Source organism: Microplitis demolitor, chromosome 2 (genome assembly GCF_026212275.2).
Source record: "Microplitis demolitor isolate Queensland-Clemson2020A chromosome 2, iyMicDemo2.1a, whole genome shotgun sequence".
Taxonomy (NCBI): Eukaryota; Metazoa; Arthropoda; class Insecta; order Hymenoptera; family Braconidae; genus Microplitis; species Microplitis demolitor.
Window position 1 is genome coordinate 4,873,698 of NC_068546.1, and position 18,490 is coordinate 4,892,187.

Consider the following 18,490-nt stretch of genomic DNA (forward strand, 5'->3'; position numbering starts at 1 on the left):
TGATTTGTTAAATATTAATAAATATTTCTTAAATAAAGCTCCGTTAAGAAATAATTTGTTAAATATTAACAAATCTTTTTAAATACTAAGAAATCCTTCTATCAGTGTACTCATAGGAATAGTTCCCACAAGCAAATAGTAACCGATCCTATAACCACATTGTAATGGTTCCTAAGTGTATATGGGAATAAGCCCTATAGGCTAATATATATATATATATATATATATATATATATATATATATTATGGTAACTATTCCTACCCTCGCGGTTTTGAGAATGCCGTATATTTTCGGCATTTATGCACATGCCGTAAATTTGCCGTAATAATTTGGTATTAATATGGTTATATTGGCCAGTTTTTTTCCTGTAGTTATGCCATATACTTTCTGTACTTATGCTGTAGAATTACCAGATTACTACAGTAATATTACTATAAAAATGCTGAACTTTTACTGAAAAAATGCTGCGAAAAAACTATAACAATACCGTACTTTTACCAAAAAAATGCTGTAAAAAAACTGTAAAAATGCCGAACTTTTACCAATAAAATGCTGTATAAAAACTATTATACGATAATGTTACAATAATGAAATCGTTGTTTTTGTGATAATAATACTGTCAGTATCCTGCAATTTTGCCAGATTTACGCTGATGAAATAGGAAATTGTAAAAAATATTGTTTTATTTTTTGTTTGCTTCTGCATTCAACATCATCGAAAATGTGCAAAATGTAATATTTTTTATTGTATTTTATTGGTTCACACAATTTTTACTCAAACAAAAAAATGTAAGTGAAAATAACTATCTGTGAAAATTGATGTTTTCAATTTTCTAAAGTTCGTTTGTATCCATGTGAATACAATTAGTAACATTTTTCAAGTAAGTGATTTGGCATAATGGCTACCATATCAGAAATTGAATAATTAGGTTTCGGGATCGAGTCCACGAGTAGACGGTTTTTTTTTTTTTTTTTTCATGACAGTTATTGCATATAACTTTATAAGGTTATATATAATTATATAAAATTAGACATAACTAAATAAAATTTTATATAATTATATATAAATTTTTTTCCGGATAGAGCGGTTAGATGCTGCAGAAATGCCGAAAATATACTATAAATATGCTGTATAATTACGGTTTTAATGCTGTGAAAATACCGTATTTTTTCTGATTTATTGCCATAAATATTCTGCATTTATTTCGTAACTTTTTGGTAATAATGCGGCAAAAAAAACTGGCAAAAATAACTCGAGTAATACCATATTTATGCAATATTTATACTGTACAATACCGGTATTATTTCGGTATTTCCAAAACCGCGAGGGTATAATATTATTGTAAACATAACCATCATATTGTGGTAATGGTTACCATAATATTATGGTAATCATTCCCATAATGTATGGAAATTATTACCATGATATTATGGTAACCGTTACCATAATATTATGGTAACGATTACCATAATATTATGGGAATAGTTACCTTAATAGTATGGGAATGGTTACTATAATATCATGGTAATAATTCCCATAATATTTGGAAATTATAATAATTTTTTTTTTTTTGTAAGAAGCGTTTTTTTTTTGTATATTACAAAATTTTAAGTATACAAAAAAAACGCTTGTTACAAAAAAAAAATTTGTTATAATTTCTAAATATTATGGTAACAATTACCATAATATTATGGAAAAAAAAAAAAAAATATATATATATATATATATATATATATATATTTTATTATTAAAATCTATTCTTTCGATCCTATAGAATATGACTTCACAATTTCTTAATCGAATTAGACGTCATATAATATAATAGACATCATGGAAGATTGCCAAATCGAAACTAGATAGGCGATTTCCCATTATGGTTACTATAATATCATGGTAACCATTATCATAGTTACATGGTAACGATTACCATGATTCCATAGGAACTATTCCGATACAATATGGGAATTATACCTATAATTATAGGAATGATTACCATAATATATATGGGTGCCGTTCCTATAATCAACATTTGAAAAAAACCGGTTACCATGCAGTATGGGAACCATTCCCATAATATATTGTAACTGTTACCATAATTTTCTCTCCGTGTACTTTGTTTAATTTTTAGCCTGTAAATAAAATACTTGAAGGGATGGGAAAACTTTTTTTAACTTCCCACTCAGAAAATCGATGATTTTCAAAAATTTCGGGAAGTTATTGTTTTCACCCCGACTTTCGAAAATCGAATTTTCATCAGATATCGGCGTTTTGAGGTCATAGGAAGCTATTCTGACTATTTTCAGAATGATGTCCGAGTGTCTGTACGTATGTATGTGTGTGTGTGTGTGTGTGTGTGTGTATGTGTGTGTGTGTATGTGTGTAAGTGGTCTATACCCAGTGAACACATGAGCTTATTTTGACATCATACATAGGTCATAGAAATGTCACGGCATTTTATGTAAATTTGATGTCAATCTGACGTTCTACATGATTTTAATAAGATGTAAAAACTTGACATCATATTGATGTAAGCATGACTCTTGTATGACGTCACAGTTATGATTTATGTGTTACGTACGCTTGACATAAAATCTACATCACATTGTTAGTAATAAAGTCATTATCGTATATCATAATGATGTAATTTAAAAATCATACATTTATGTCAGTAGCAAAGTCACGGTTATACGTAATATGGATGTCACTTAAAGCATATCTTTACATCAGTAACAAGTCAGTATTTTACGCAATGCTGATGTAATTGCCGAGTCATAGTTTTTTACCATCAATTTATTGAAATAAAACAATTATAGAATGAATTTTCAAAAATGTGTAAAAATAACAACTAAATGTCAAATACTTTTAGGGCCAAAGTAATCAATAAACTCAATAATAGATTTCAGACGTTTTAGATTAAAACATTAGCGTGAGCATAAAAAAATTAACTTTATTTTTTTAAATAATATACCAAAAATATTATTGAGAATAACAAAGAAAATGTAACGACAGTTTGAACTCTTGTGATATTAAGATTGTAAAGTTTGGTATTGCAATTTTTCAATCGATTAAATTTCATACAATTTTTGTGGAATCATTTAATGTTTTGCAAAATTTTATATAAGAGTTTTTAAATTTCACATCACAACAGAAAATTAAAAAATTTAAAGAAACTTAATATAATTTTATATAATTTTTTAAAATTATCTTTTATAAGTTCATGGAGTTTTTTTAAATTTTATAAAAATCCATCACAAAAACTTATGAACTCTGTCTTTACCGGCATTTCACTCTAAATACATCAATTAAGTATAAGGCTTGAATTCTCGTGATGTAACTAGTGAGCAACGTTCAGGACTGCCAGGCAAGAGAAGCCGTGTTCAAACCCAGCAGACGCCCAGGATTATTTTTGCGTAATTTACTGCTATCTCAAATCTTGTTTCTGAATTCGTAATGCCTTCGCGCGGCAATGATCAAATCAAAAAAAATTCGGTATTTAATTTTTTTTTTTTTTTTTTTTTTTTTTCAAAATATTTTTTCCTGATTGATGATTTTGACATCACCCATATGTCATACTGACGTCATGGAATGTCACACAGACATCACATTTACGTCATGCACACGTCATTAGTTTTACATCATAATCTTACTTAAAAAAGTGGGAAATAATGAGTCACAGCTGACTCATTCATGACTTTTATATCTTACGTAAATGATGACATACCGTAACGTCACTCTGACGTCAAATTTACGTAAATGTGTTTACTGGGTAACTTTTTAACTAATAAAACGATTTGGATGGTTAATGCGGCAATCGAAAGAGCTCGTTGGCCATCAACTTTCCTGTAAATTTTAGATCATTTGATCAAGTAGATGTTACGTCCTGGTAGATGTTTTGGCGCTGGCGTAGTTGAGCGGTCGATTTAAATTGGACGTAATGAAAACTTACATATAATTATAAATAATAATTAAGTATGGGTTGAACAGCCACCATTTGGTGGTTGCAATAAACTGGTTGTTTGATTATATATATTATTTCATATATCTAAATCCGATTTATTCAATTATAAGGGTATAATTTTGAGTGATGTGAAAATATACAGGTGAATTAATTTATAAATTGTTAGTGTACTCTTAACAATAACTTTGAGAGGGTGAGAACGAAGTTGAGGTTTTAATATTGAGCCTGACTGCTCTCAATGATTCTGTTTCAGACTGCCTTCTCTTGATCGAGAAAAACTAGAGTCACTCTTATCAATACGCTTGGGCATCAGACCCACGCATCGATTCATATGGAGGGGTCATTCGAGATAACGCATGTTCTCGAATGATCCATTCTCATATTTATTGAAAATACTTAATTCTCACGATCTCTCCGCTTTTGTTACGAACAAATGAGTCACTTATCTATTAACAAAAGTTATCTTAAACAAAATAGATGTTTGTGCAGCTGCACGTCTCGAAGATTTACTCGAGGCATCAGCGCTTATTTATATTTGATAAAATATAGAAAAATAACTTTATCAATTATTACTCATATCCTTAACGTTCGAATATCTTAAATAATATTATTCTATTATTATATTATATTATTTTATATAATTAATGAAGTACTACGGAAATTACTTGGTTATCGATATTCGATATAATTAGTTAGATTTCAGGTCGGTAATTTGAGAAGTAAATGCCCACGTCATCTGACGTACAGGCTGGGACGTAACATAGACTCGAAAATATTGGCGAATTACGAAAAAAAAAAAAAATTTTTTTTTTAGTTTTTTATTGATTTCTCAGAAAAGAATGGAATGATCGACGCCAAAATCTAATCAGCGCTAGAACTCAATAAAACGCGTCGAATGCCGCCTTAACTATCTCAATCGGTTAATTTGTTCGAGAGATATCGTTGGACAAAGGAATGGTATAAAACGGTTTTTTTCTAAATATCTTCAAGACGGCTGAATCAATCGATTTCAAATTTTTTTTCAGCTCTAGAATTCAATAAAACGCGCGCTATTGCCACCTCAAACGTCAAAATCAGTTAATTAGTTCAAAAGAACCATTCGCAGATGGCAAGAACGCAGATTTTAACCGGTCACGGCTGGTTTAAGGATAGACTCTTCAAGTACGGACTCGCAAAAGATCGCGAACGCTCCCAATGCAACAAAGGGTGGGATACCGTTCAGCACTTACTGCTAAAAAGCACCGAGTTCGAGCCTCAGCGTGAGGTGCTCCAAAGCATAGAAGGGTGGGTCGCAGAGTGGCCACAAATCGGGCGGGTTCTTGCCGCATCCCCAGACTCCTTTAAAATTTTTAATGGTTTCAGCAAGGATTGTCTCCACCACAAGCTCAGCAGCCAGTTCCAGCACCGAGAGGAAGGAGGAGAAGACTACTAGATCGCGGCTCAACTGGCATCCACTCAGTTGTTGTCGGAGCTTCTGGGCATGGGTGTACAGAACTCACGATTTGTGAGGACCTTGTGCATCCCGGGTGTCAGTCTGAAGTTAGGTGTGTGTGTGTGAATGTGTTGAAGTATGGATGAATGAATGTTAAACAAACTGGGTGTCTTCTTAGGAAGGCAGGGGAAGAAACCACGTCTCCTCTTGACCAACTGTGGTATGTCGACCAATCCATGGAATTGGTACTATAGGGGGCCCATTCCAAGCCCCACTTCGACCAAGAGTCTCTTTATTCCCTGAGACGGTAGGAGTGCATGGGCCCATTTGAGGTCGGACTCGTAGTGGCTGTTGGTTCGGCACCCACATGCAAAGGATCTCTGATCCTAAGAGTTACGACATCCGCCAATATTGAGCTTGCTTAATGTTTCGCTTTTATAATATTATGGTGGAAAATAGGGGATTTGCGCAGCGCGAGTATGCCCAAAAGGGCGAGGTATCGGCTTCCGGACTGCAGAGGTGAACTTAGTTTCCGTTACATTAATTAATTAATTAGTTCGAAAGATATCGGCGTTGAAAAGTTAAAAAAAATAACATTCTATGTTTTTTTTTTTTTTTTTCAGATAAATCCAAATATACTGTACTAAAATGCGTCCCCAATAATACAAACTTTTCCTCTTTATAGTCTCTTTTGATCATCATATAATGCCATCAAACTTGTTCTGTAGTTTAAACCATATAATCAACGAAAAAATTGAAAAAACACAGTTTTTAATGATTTTTTCGGATATTTTATGTATTATTGCTCTGACCTAAGCCAAAACTAGTTCAAATCTTGATTTCGATGACTGACATTGATTTCTGCTTCAATACACTTATTTTATCGAACATAATCGGAAATTAAAATTATAACGTAAACCGTTTTTTTTTTTCACGACGGAGACGTGAAACAAACCCGGAGTCGTATGTGGTCACCCAAGTGTATCAAAAAAATTATAAATAACAATAATAATTATTACTAAAAATAATAAATAATTATAAACAAACTAAAGATGTGCCTGGACCAGCTCCTCAGGCTGGGTTAGTGCACGAGGGCGCCAATCCGTTTTTACAAAACGGACAAAACTAATAACGATCAGGGGAGAGATCACGGGACAAAATCTTGAGCGAGAATGTATGCACTAAGCGGAATGACAACCAAACAAATATATAATGAATAAAAAATAATAATAATAATGAATAATTACTACTAAATATATCCAGGAAACAAACAAATAAATATTGGCTATCACTGGGTTCCTTTTACTAAATTATTCAATTCAAAATATATTTAAATAAACTCAACAAATGGTTACAATAATAATCAATTCAATTCAAATAATATTATTAAATTATCCACTGGAGAAACAAAATTACAAATTACAAACTTTTACCCAACATAATTAGTATACTTAATTCTTTATAATAAAATTGTATTAAATAATAATAATAATCTTTTCTTATTTTAAATTATTTACTCTGGAGAGAGAAAGACACGGGTACTCAATATATGTGGCAACACTGGGTTGCATACCATTAAATTAAAAAAATAAATTTTACCCAGAGAAATAATATTAAACACTCAACTATACTTTTAAAATAATACATGAAATACTAGTGTAAGACAAAGAGCCACACTTGCTATCCTTGTCTAATCCTTTAAGGAATTTGCTCGACGCGTCTACGTACATGGAACGTACGCCAAACGAATTCAACTTATTATAACAATATAACTCAGTGTCAATTATTTATCAAGCAAATACCGCGATCAACTGTACCGAAGGACCAGCGATAGCCGATGCAACAAATGAAGATACAACTGACTTACCGGCGTTGATAACAATTAACTTCTGGAACTTTTGGATAATAAATATCACATGAACTATATTTTTACTTCATATAACAGAATATCAATTATCCAAATTAAATAAACTTTAACTATTTAATTTTACAAAATTACGGCAACTGGGCCAGAACAATTTTCTCAAAAATAATCACGGACAACAACACGTCCTACCTTCACAAAATCCCGGTCCTCTCTGACTATCTCTTTCCTTGATTTTTTCGAGGGAGGGTAATCACTCACGTGTTATCCCCTCTCATGACCTCGGACCCGAAATTATCAATTAAAATAAAACATATAAACTTGTCATACGACCTGAGTTATATCCTAATAATAAATTGAATAACAGTTCCTATCTATAAACATAAACATAATCATTACTATCTCTTTCAAATAATAAAATAATAATTAATTTAGTGCACCACGTGGCTGGATAAAATATTGATTTTTATCCCCATTGTATCGACTTACTCTCCCTTCGGTCGATATTTTTATCTACAACATACGCGCACGTGTGCTACTAACTGAAATGAAAATATCGATTAATTACATAAATTCAGAATAATTATCAAAACATATATATAAACATAATAAACAATAATATCAATAAATCCATAATTAAATCATACTACAACAATCTATCAAAATAATATAAATATTTGAATAATAATAAATTATAATAAATAAATGCGCTTGATTTGAGCTAGGAGGTGTTGTCAAATTCACGGCGAGATGGAAAAGCGCGCGCAGCGATTCACGTTTGAATCACTACGTGACAAAATTTTAAAACCGTTTGTTCATTAATGATTTTCGATTCTTGAACTTTTAAACTTTAGCATAAAAAGTAACTTGTTAGAATTTAAATAGCTCATAAAAAAATAATCGCATGCAACAAGATTTTCGAGCTCGAAGAGCTCGATAATATAGTCACATTAACATTTTCGAGCTTTTTCGGCTCGAAAACAGCGGGAAGTCTTGGGGCTGGCCCGCAGGGCCAACCGACGCCCGGATTTTTTGAATAAAGATATCCTGATAAGGTCCTGATCTGGAACTCGTCAGGTTGACCCGATGACAAATAACTTTTTTTGAATGAGGATATCCTGACGAGGTCCTGATCAGGAACTCGTCAGATTGACCTGATGACAAATAACTTTTTTTTTTGAATAAGTATGTCCAAATAAGGTCCTGACAAGAAACTTGTCAGATTCGCCCTAATAAGGCAAACCTTATATTAACCTGATTTAGAGAATATATAAAGTAATAATCAAAATTTGTTATATGTTCATGACAGTTTGCCACTTCCCTGATTAAACAAAACGATTTGTAACGATTAAAAGTGTTTTAATCGTTTTGAATCGTCATAAATCGTCAATTGATGATTAAAAATGATTAAATTTTTCGGATGAAGATTAAAACCGATTCATGACGATTTTAAATTTTAATCGTCATTAATCGTTTTTAATCGTAAAATAATTAATCGTCTTTTGATGATTTGGGACTATTAAATCTGATAATCCATGACGATTATGACGATTAATGATGATTTAATTTTTAATCGTTTTTAATCGTCACAAATCGTTTTGTTTGATCAGGGTTGCTTCCGACCCGAATGTTCTTGAAACTTCTTTTGAGGCATACAGATGTCCAAGTGTATCTTAATTATTCCGCAACCCTATGATTTTATCTAATATAACGGAATTTCTCCCGTTGTATTCCTTCCTGCTCAGCTTCCTGACGTAGGCGTTCCTCGTTCTCCTGTTGTAATCGTTCTCTCTCAGCTTCCTGATGAATGCGATCTTCAGCCTCCCGCTGTATTCTTTCTCAATCGGCCTCTTGGTGAATGCGATCCTCAATCTCCCGTCGTATCCTTTCTCATTTAGCTTCTTGGCGTCTGCGGTCCTCAGCCTCCCGTTGTACTCGTTCTCTCTCAGCTTATTGATTGACAGGTTGATTTTCTCTATGTAAATTCCTAGGAGTAACTCCTAACAAATGTGCCTTTTGCTCAGGCGTTAATAAATTTGGATTCGCAGGCAAATTCTCCCATTCAAATGGATTATTACCTGAATTACCTTTTTTGTTATCGTTATTTCTTTTTCCGGACATACTCGATTACTGCGGGCGTTTCATTATTGAAATCCCGCTTCTGACACTAAAAATTATTGTTTATGTTACGTCTAACATGCAATCAAGACAAATATCATGTACAGTCTCTTGTTTCGAGTCAAGACACTTAAGTCCTTTACTCAGGTAACGGAGACCTCGTCGTTACGGTAATGAGTATGAGGAATAACATCAATATGGAGAATTATTCTAGAGAAATAATAATAAAAAAGACTGGGTAACTTGCAATTGTTATTTATAAAATTTATTCAGCTTCCGTTCATAGTCCGAAATCGAGGGGGACCGAGCCGTGCCCCTGGATCTTGTACACCAGAAAAGAGGTGCTTGCTGTACCAGCGTTTAGTTTTATAGGTTTTCTAGTGACTTTTAAATGTGCTTCTCCTCCTGCGGTTTTATTCTGCACGTGCGGTACCCGAGGTCAAGTCAAAGGAGAAGAAAAATAATTAAATCATTTTTTTAATTATTCGATATTCGAGTTGAGGGTTTCTTTTTTAATAAATATTTTCAATTCGGATGCTGGTTATCCAAAAAAAATTCAGCGTCTCCTTAGAAGAGTGAGAATTAATGCATGTTTAGTTTAGGAAGATTCTGGAAGCGTAAACATGGACTTGTTCTTGGTGGCACGCGTCATCCCGGCTTGGCCTCCAAGTTAACGAATGGAGGGGTGCCATCTAAGCGTTATCGCCCAACACCAGAGCGGGTACTGTGGCTCCTGTTACTGGGTAATTAAAACGAGAGCTCTTGGGGGACAGCTAGAATCATCGGTTGACAAGCATGATGTCAGGGCCGAGGTCTTATGGCTCATAAATCACGTGACTGCGGTCTTGAGTAGAAATAAAGGAATTAAAGAACTAACGCGAGTATGTTTTAGTTTTACTCGTAAAATTAGGGGTCCTCTCTTAATCTTCCCTTCTCAGCATTAAAAAAAGGCACACTGAATTCGAGAATGAGTGTACCTAGTATGTGTGTTGAATAATATAAGTTATTACTCTGTACACATGCAGGCTACGTCAGCTATGTTTTCTGTTTTTATATTCTCTTATTTCAGATGACCGTTAGGATGTGTGTATGAGCCCCCTTACGTGTATGTGTACGCGCTCCGGCACTATTTCCTTTATTATGCTATGTATACGCATTACATATGAAATCTTGCTAAGAGTTTTAATATATCAGTGGCATTAGCTATTGGAACTACAGTTTAGTTACGATCACGGTTTAATTTTTGTACAAGTGATGAATGTATTTACGGGAGATCAATTTTTTGTGAGACATGTTCAAGGGTTACCTCATCAGGTAAGTGTATTTAATGAAATTCTCTTTTAAATAACATCCGGCGTAATCGATTCTGGTTTTAAGGTAATTCGTATGGTGGCGGAGATTCAAAACAAGCTGACAAACGTTTCCAGCTATCAGCTCCTGGAAGTCGTAGACATGCTTGACGAAATTACGACCGTTACCGGCCTCCGATTACCCTGTGTTTTGGAGGATCTTTACAATACTACGGAAAGGATGAATGTCTTCCGGATAATTCGCCACGACAATGCCCGAATTTCTTTCGAGGATTATAATGCCCCATATTCATACACGGGGAATGTAGAGGGTATCCGAGAGTGTTTGAATGTTTTATTACCCTAATAATAATAAAATCGCTATGTTACTTTAATAATAAAATTTTAACTCGGTTACGGGGGGACACGCACAGTTCTCGCCGCTCTAGTTCCCACCACTTCGCGTATTTCCCGCTCCGACTTGGAGGAGGGCTTCTATAGCGAGAATACCTCTTCTTATGTTTAGAGAATTTTGTCTATACCAGGGTACGATAGAATTTCAACATATAAACTTTTCTTTTAATTTATTTTTGGCGTCCTTACCCAGGTCGTAACACCAGATTAAGTCAAAAGAGGATGAAAGTAGCTGCGATTTTATTTCACGTATGCAGCAGCGATATCTTTTTATACATAATCTACCATCCGAATGTAAACAAGTAATAAGTATACGTAATCATCTCTATGAAGATATCCGTATACTTGGTTATTTTCATCTTGTTTTTAGTTACGAAGAGATATTGTCTGCCGTTCACGAAGCTATGGTGTCCTCGAAGGAATGCAGAACGGACTTTAGCGCTGAAGAGTCTTTGATTGATGGTGAGCACTGTTGTTAATTGAGGAGGAAGATGGACACTCTACGGTGTGGACTGCAATTAAAAGCAGTGGACAAGCGCAGTAGAAAAGGGCAGACTTCTGTCCCCGCCCTCGATTCAATGTCCAGGTCCGTGGTAGAGAACATCGTTTCCATCTTCTACCCCGTACACTTAATCTCAACTAGTCCCTATGCAGCCTCAACAACAAAAAAATGGCGGATACACGTATTTGCGTCGTCATTATGGCCATAGTCTTCAGTCAGCGATTTATTCAGTGCCACTTCTGCGCCCAAGGACACTTACAGCATGAACGTTCACAGTTACCTTCTTGAAATCCACGCATATTAACTATGTGTCATAATCCGGTCATGCGTTCTATTATTGTGCTAATCTTCGCACAAACGTGTGTAATTTTCGTCAAGAAGGCGGTCAAGTTCGAGCAAACTTTCTATCGTCGAGGCAGTCCGTCTTTTCTGCAATTTAAGTAACTATAACCCATTTATTTGCTTTGAGTGTCCTATCTATTGCACCTTCTTCTGGTTCTAAAATTGGCCCACGTCTGTTTACTTTTTTAATTATCCAAATTGTTTATAAACGATTTCATTTTATCAAATTTATTTAATTTTCTAAATCAAATTTTTTTTCACTTCTCCTGAACAGGATATTCTGTTTTGTGTCCCTCCCTCCTCTCTTTTTTATTTTTTCTAGTACAATTTTGATTAAATTAATTTTTTCTTAATTTGTTCGAAGTACCCAGAGATTTTAATTTGGTAATTTATTTGACCGTAAAATTTGTTAATTCTTTTTAATTTATATTTTGTTTACTGGCTAAGAATTAAACAAAGTACAAAATAGTAATATATTTATAAAAAGAGTACGTCGATTATTGCATCACGGATTTTTTATTTCTTCAAGTTATTCTTTGGTATTTTTTCATCAATTACAATCATGTGTAATGCCTCTAAGTAACGTGTCTAAAACAATAGATTGCATTTCGGATCAAATTAAAATTATTCTATATTTTTTCGAAATTTAATATTTTTTTTAATAGGGATCGTACGTTTGGAAATACGTAGGTGTTACCTAATTGGGAACCTATAGGGAATGCCCGATCAGGACTCAAGTACGTTTCTGTGTTACATCCCAATATAGGTTCCCCATTGGGCAACCCAATTGGTTCCCAAGTGGGTGTACCTAAAAATTTCTAGTCGGGACCTTTTGTTATTAAAATCACTAACACGTATTTTTTTTCTTTTTTTTCTTCATTGAAGAAAAGGTGATTACAGCTTGACGGTTATAGCGAGAGCAGAGCGAGAGTTTTTTCGTTACGCAGGCCCAAAATTTTCTTATCTGCTTCTCCATATTTTTCACTTTAGTCGGATTATTTTCCCCACTTCTAAGATTTTCCGTAGCAGATAATTTGATGTTTTTGTGGCTCATTGTACACTGTGAAAAATCCGGAGTGGATTCGGAGTAATATTATATTCGAATTCACTCCGCCACTCGGCGATCCGGAGTTTTAAAAAAAATCACTCCGCATGCCTGTTTAGAAAATCTCATAGATTCTCATACATTCCCATAGAGTTTTTATGAGAATGAATGAGTTCTATGAGATGCTATATAGTTAAGTATAGGGCCTTATACATACAGCTATAAGAATCTCTCGGATTTTTTTAGCAGGGAAGTATAAGAAACAATTTCGTAGAGGACAAAATTTTCTAAAAGATGGGTACTATGCATCGTTTTCGTACGACGAGCCGTTTTTTTTTCACTATCAACAAAATTATATGAAATAAGTGAAAAATAGACTTTCGCAGCAGGTAGAATCGACATAGATCGAGTTAGAGCAATTTATTTTATAGACTTTCAAATTCAACAAATTATCTGCAAATTAAAACTGGTTTCAAAACGATAGCTTAAAATCTATCTAAGTTATAGCAATTAAAAAAAAAAGTTATTCAATTTACATACTTTTAAATGGAATAATTTGATACTCGAGAGAAAGTACACTGATAGAAGGGTTTTTTAATATTTAATAAGCCTTATTAACTGTTAATAAATGATTTTTTAACATGAGATGATTTAATAAATATTTATTAATAGTTGATAAATCATTTATTAAAGACAATTTATTAACTATTAATAAATATTCGTTAATTGTTAATAAATATTTATTAACTGTTAATAAATAATTTATTAAGACAGTTGAATAAAAAGTGAGCATAAAAGCTTTACTTTGACACTTTTTGTAACCTCAGAATTTCAATAAATAATAGCAATTAATTAGATGAGATAGATTTATAATTTTCTTACAGAAAAAATAAAGAAAATGAAATGAATAGTAAAAAAATAGTTGTAATGAATTACAGTTTTTTTGATGCGGTAGAATTATTAGGGTAATATAAATTGAAAGAATTTAAAATGTAAATTAAAAATATTTATAATTAATATTCATTTCATTTATAATATATTACAAACCTTGGCCAGTAAAATAAGAAATGTCTCAGAGCACATGTAATTGTTGGCCGAGGCGAAGCCGAGGCTGACAAACATGTGGTCTGAGGCTTTCCTTTTCTGGCCAAGGTTCGTATACTATTTTTCTGCTCGACGAAGCCGGAAAGTTGCAACTTCGTTCAGGGCAGCGGCCCGAAAGTTGCCACTTTCAGGCCGGAGGGCAGAAAAATTTTTTTATTTTTTTTCAACAACAAATATGCAAAAATTATAACATGTATGATGGTAAATTAATATTTACCTAAATATATCTTAAAATAAGTCACGACGAGAAACAACATGAACTCTGCTTGGTGAAATATGAATTTCATTTCATCTCTATTATTTTCTATGATTCTTTCGGAGTATCTGGATCAGTTATATCGTGCTCTACAGAAAAATAAGAAAAACTATTTAACTAAAATGATAATTATTTTTATATTAATAAGTTTAAAGGTACTGACTCATCAGCATTGGATATAGTTCACCTAGACCCCATGAATTTACCAACACATCCATTTCAATCAATTTTTAAAAAACTTGATGGGCCACTTAAAATTTTTTTTATTTAAAATTCGACATAAGAAGATGTGTTTATATTCAGTATCATATCTTTATTGAGAAGGGTTACAGCGTTTTTTGTTTATGAATCATCTTCACGGCGTACCGTAAAAAAAGAAACATTCACTTCAACAATAATTTATTATCTGTTAATAAATATTTGTTAACTATTAATGCATATTTATTAACTGTTAATAAATGTACTTTTATTCCAAAGAAATATTTATTAAATCTTAACAAATATTTATTTTTATTTAATAAATGAAATTATTGCATCCAAACAAATCAGTGTACTTTAAATTAAATTTAAGAGCTAAAATTTTCAGGGAAATTTTTTCTCAATATAAACAGCACAATTTTCTTCTGTCGGCTAAAAAAAAAAAGTTTCGTTTCAAACGAAGCGGATTCAATTAAAAAATAATAATTCACTTTGATTATGTTCCGATTAAATCTGGCAGAAAACTTTCAATCAGATTCAATCAGAAAATAATAATTCATTTATCGAACATTTTCTGATTAAATTCGACAGACAATTTTCAATCAGTTTCAATCGGAAAATAACAATTCAGATAGTATTAATAATTATTAAAATTTGGGCAGATATGAATTTCATTTATCACGGATTCAGCAACTTTGAAAATATCCGAGTATAGAATTTTATTTGTCTTTCCAAGTTAATAAATTTTATAAAAAGTTAAAACAAGCATTTTTCAGGATTATATAAAAACTTTTTTTGAAAAACTGTATTGATTGAATTTAAAACTATCACGAAAATAAAAGGAAACATCAATAAAAAATTATATATATATATTATGTTGGTTAAAAAAAAAAAAATTTTTTTTTTTTGGTATTCAAAAATTTAAAGTATACTTAAAATAGATATTTACATCATAAGGCCGTGAAGTGGCAGTTTTCTGACAGCGACGATATTTCGATATGAGCTTAAGGTTTGTGGCGGGAAAGTTCAAAACGGGCGTAAATTCAACGCCCGAGGCGTAGCCGAGATATAACATATAACTAAAAGATAAATAAAGAATAGTTTAAAATACAAAAAAAATGTGAATTCTGACACCAGCACTCCTCTATTCTTCAACAGAGTGACAAGTGTCATTTTTGATGGTAATATAGTATATTCTATATTACTTCATGACATGCAATCTAATTGTTAATATAGATTCAACGTAGATTTTAATATATTCGATTTTTTAATTTTGTACCGCTTAATAATATATAAAATAATATAAAATTATTTTTTCTCGGGAATCGGTACACTGAAAAAAAATTTTTGTTATCTTAACAAAAGTCAAGATTATGCAGTTAGTTGTTAAGACAACAAATTCATCTTGGTCAACACAACGAAGTAACATTTGCTATGGTAAGTAAAGTGAAGTTGCCGTTATAACAAATGGCATGGTTGAGCTAAATATTAAATAAGGTTTTATAAACATTTCTTGACTCGAGAAAATTTTACGTCATCTAAGATATTATCGCGTCACAATATATTCTCTTGAGTCAAGAAAATCACTTTCTCAAGGCGCCCGCTTTTAACTATATACTTATAGATATATTAGTATGATTTTCAAAATAAATAGCGTTTAATATTTTAGCCATAATTTACAAACACATTTTATGTCCGAAATCCAAAACTCGTGATTAATTCTTGATGATATTGTTCACCTAATTAAAGCACAAAATTCTATGCGTATTCAGAAAATTTTTCTTCAACACATATCATTGGTTACAACAGCAACTTCACTTCACTTACCACAACAAATGTCACTTCGTTGCGTTAACTAAGATAGTTTTGCTATCATAACAAATAGCTGCGTAATCTTGATTTTTGTTATTGTAGCAAATTTTTTTTTTCAGTGTAATTTTTGATTGATTTACAATCAAAACCTTCTGGAAATATCCAATTAAATCCGATTGAAACTGATTGAAAATCGATCGGAAATTTCTGATTATTTTTCAATCGGAATCATTCGGAAGTTTCCGATTGAATCCGATTGAAACTGATTGATTGTCAATCAGAAATTTCCGATTAAATCTGATAGGACGTTTTCAAACCGTTTCAATCGGAGTTTTTAATTTGGGCCGGCACGTATACAAACGTGTGCGCTCGGGTATGTGTGTCGCGTGTGTGCGTGTCGCGAATCTGTGTGTGTGTTCGGGTGTGGGTGCCAATGTGCGCGAGTGTGCGAATTTGTTTGTATGTGTGTGAGTGTGTGCTTATCAGTAGATCAGTAATGTAATACGCGAGATTTTACTTCGATTATATTTCGTGGAGTTATATTTTATTAATTCTATTTTTAAAACTCCTCTCCGGAGTGAATTTCACTCCGAGGGAATCAAATTAATAAAAAATTATGTACTCCGCGAAAACTCCCCTTCAGAGTGAATTTCACTCTGAGGGGAATGAATAATTAAAAATTTCTTCACTCCGCATTCACTCCGGATTTAATCCGCATTCACTCCGCAAATTTTTTACAGTGTATGTTATAAAATTTTATGGAATAAAAAAAAATTAATTCGAAAATTATAAAAATTAATCGGACGTAACAATAGAGTAAATTAGTAATTATGCAACTTACTGAATTATCAATATACATCTTAATTAATTCGTTAGATCTCAGATCTGTTTTTATTAATTAGTATTGGGTGTACAAATTAATTCGGTCCGTTTTTTGTTGTTAAAAATATATTTCTTTTTAAATCAAAATAAATTAATAGATTAATCAAAGTATTGTCCATCGTTGATTACTACTTTTTCCCATCTCTCAGGCAATTTTCGAATTCCATCTCGAAAAAATGATTCGTCTTTCGAAGCAATCCAACTTCCGATCCAATTTTCTATTTCTGCATGAGAAGTAAACCAGTGACCTGCCAAGTCGTGCTGCATCCGTCGGAATAACCAGTAGTCCGAAGGAGCAAGGTCCAGAGAATACGGCGGGTGTGGTAAAATATCCCACTTGAGTGTTTCTAAATATTTTTTGACGACGTTTGCGACATGAGGTCGAGCGTTGTCGTGCAAAAGAATAACTTTATCATGTCTTTGTTCGTATTCCGGCCGCTTTCCACGTAATGCACCGCTCAATCGAATTAATTGTAACCTATACGGATCGCCCGTAATAGATTCGCCAGGTTGTAGCAACTCATAGTACGCAACACCTTTTTGGTCCCACCAAATACATAGCATGACTTTTGAACTCAAATTTTGTTTTGCTGTTGATGTCGAGGTCGATGGTAACGATTCACCAGGCTTAGCGTAGTATTTTTTCTTCTTGGGATTATCGTAGAATATCCATTTCTCATCTCCAGTAACAATTCGATGTAAAAAAACCCTTTCTTTTTTGCCTTTGAATCAACTGCTCGCAAGTGAAAAATCGCTTTTCAACGTCTCTTGGTTTCAATTCATGAGGAACCCAGTATCCCTGTTTTTGAATCATTCCAATGGACTTTAATCGTACAGAAACTGCTTGTTGAGTCACTCCTAAACTATCTGCAAGCTCCTCTTGTGTTTGACTTCGATCTTCATCGAGTAATGCCTCCAATTCTTCGTCCTCGAATTTCTTTTGGTTGTCCGGGTCTAGGCTTATCTTCAACGCTGAAATCACCATCCTTAAAACGTCGGAACCATTCCCTACATGATTTATCAGTTGAAGCATTATCACCATAAACTTCCACAAGCATTCGATGCGCTTCCGCTGCACTTTTCTTCCAACTGAAGCAAAAAATTAAAACCTCCCGCAGATGCTGCTTAGTTAACACAAAATTTGACATATTCAAAAAAATTAAAAACAAGTTCTTTTAAGAAATTTGAAGTGATGGGAACGGAATGTTATTGACAGATGTCTAACCTCTCTGAAACCACCGAGATCAACTGTCACAATAAAACATTCATGACA

The 18,490-nt window shown here is 32.9% G+C and overlaps 1 protein-coding gene across 2 annotated transcripts in view; it reads right to left on the bottom strand.

The window, feature by feature from the left end:
* Nucleotides 1-18,490, bottom strand: part of LOC103580187 (transcription termination factor 2) — a 53,451-nt gene that overhangs the window by 8,700 nt on the left and 26,261 nt on the right. The window contains exon 2 of one of the 2 annotated variants that reach the window (XM_014439736.2): nucleotides 14,287-14,414. The gene's annotated coding sequence lies outside the window, so the exon portion shown is untranslated. Of the gene's footprint in view, nucleotides 1-7,258; nucleotides 7,458-14,286; nucleotides 14,415-18,490 lie in introns of those variants that run through there. The other variant, XM_014439737.2, reaches the window with a different exon arrangement.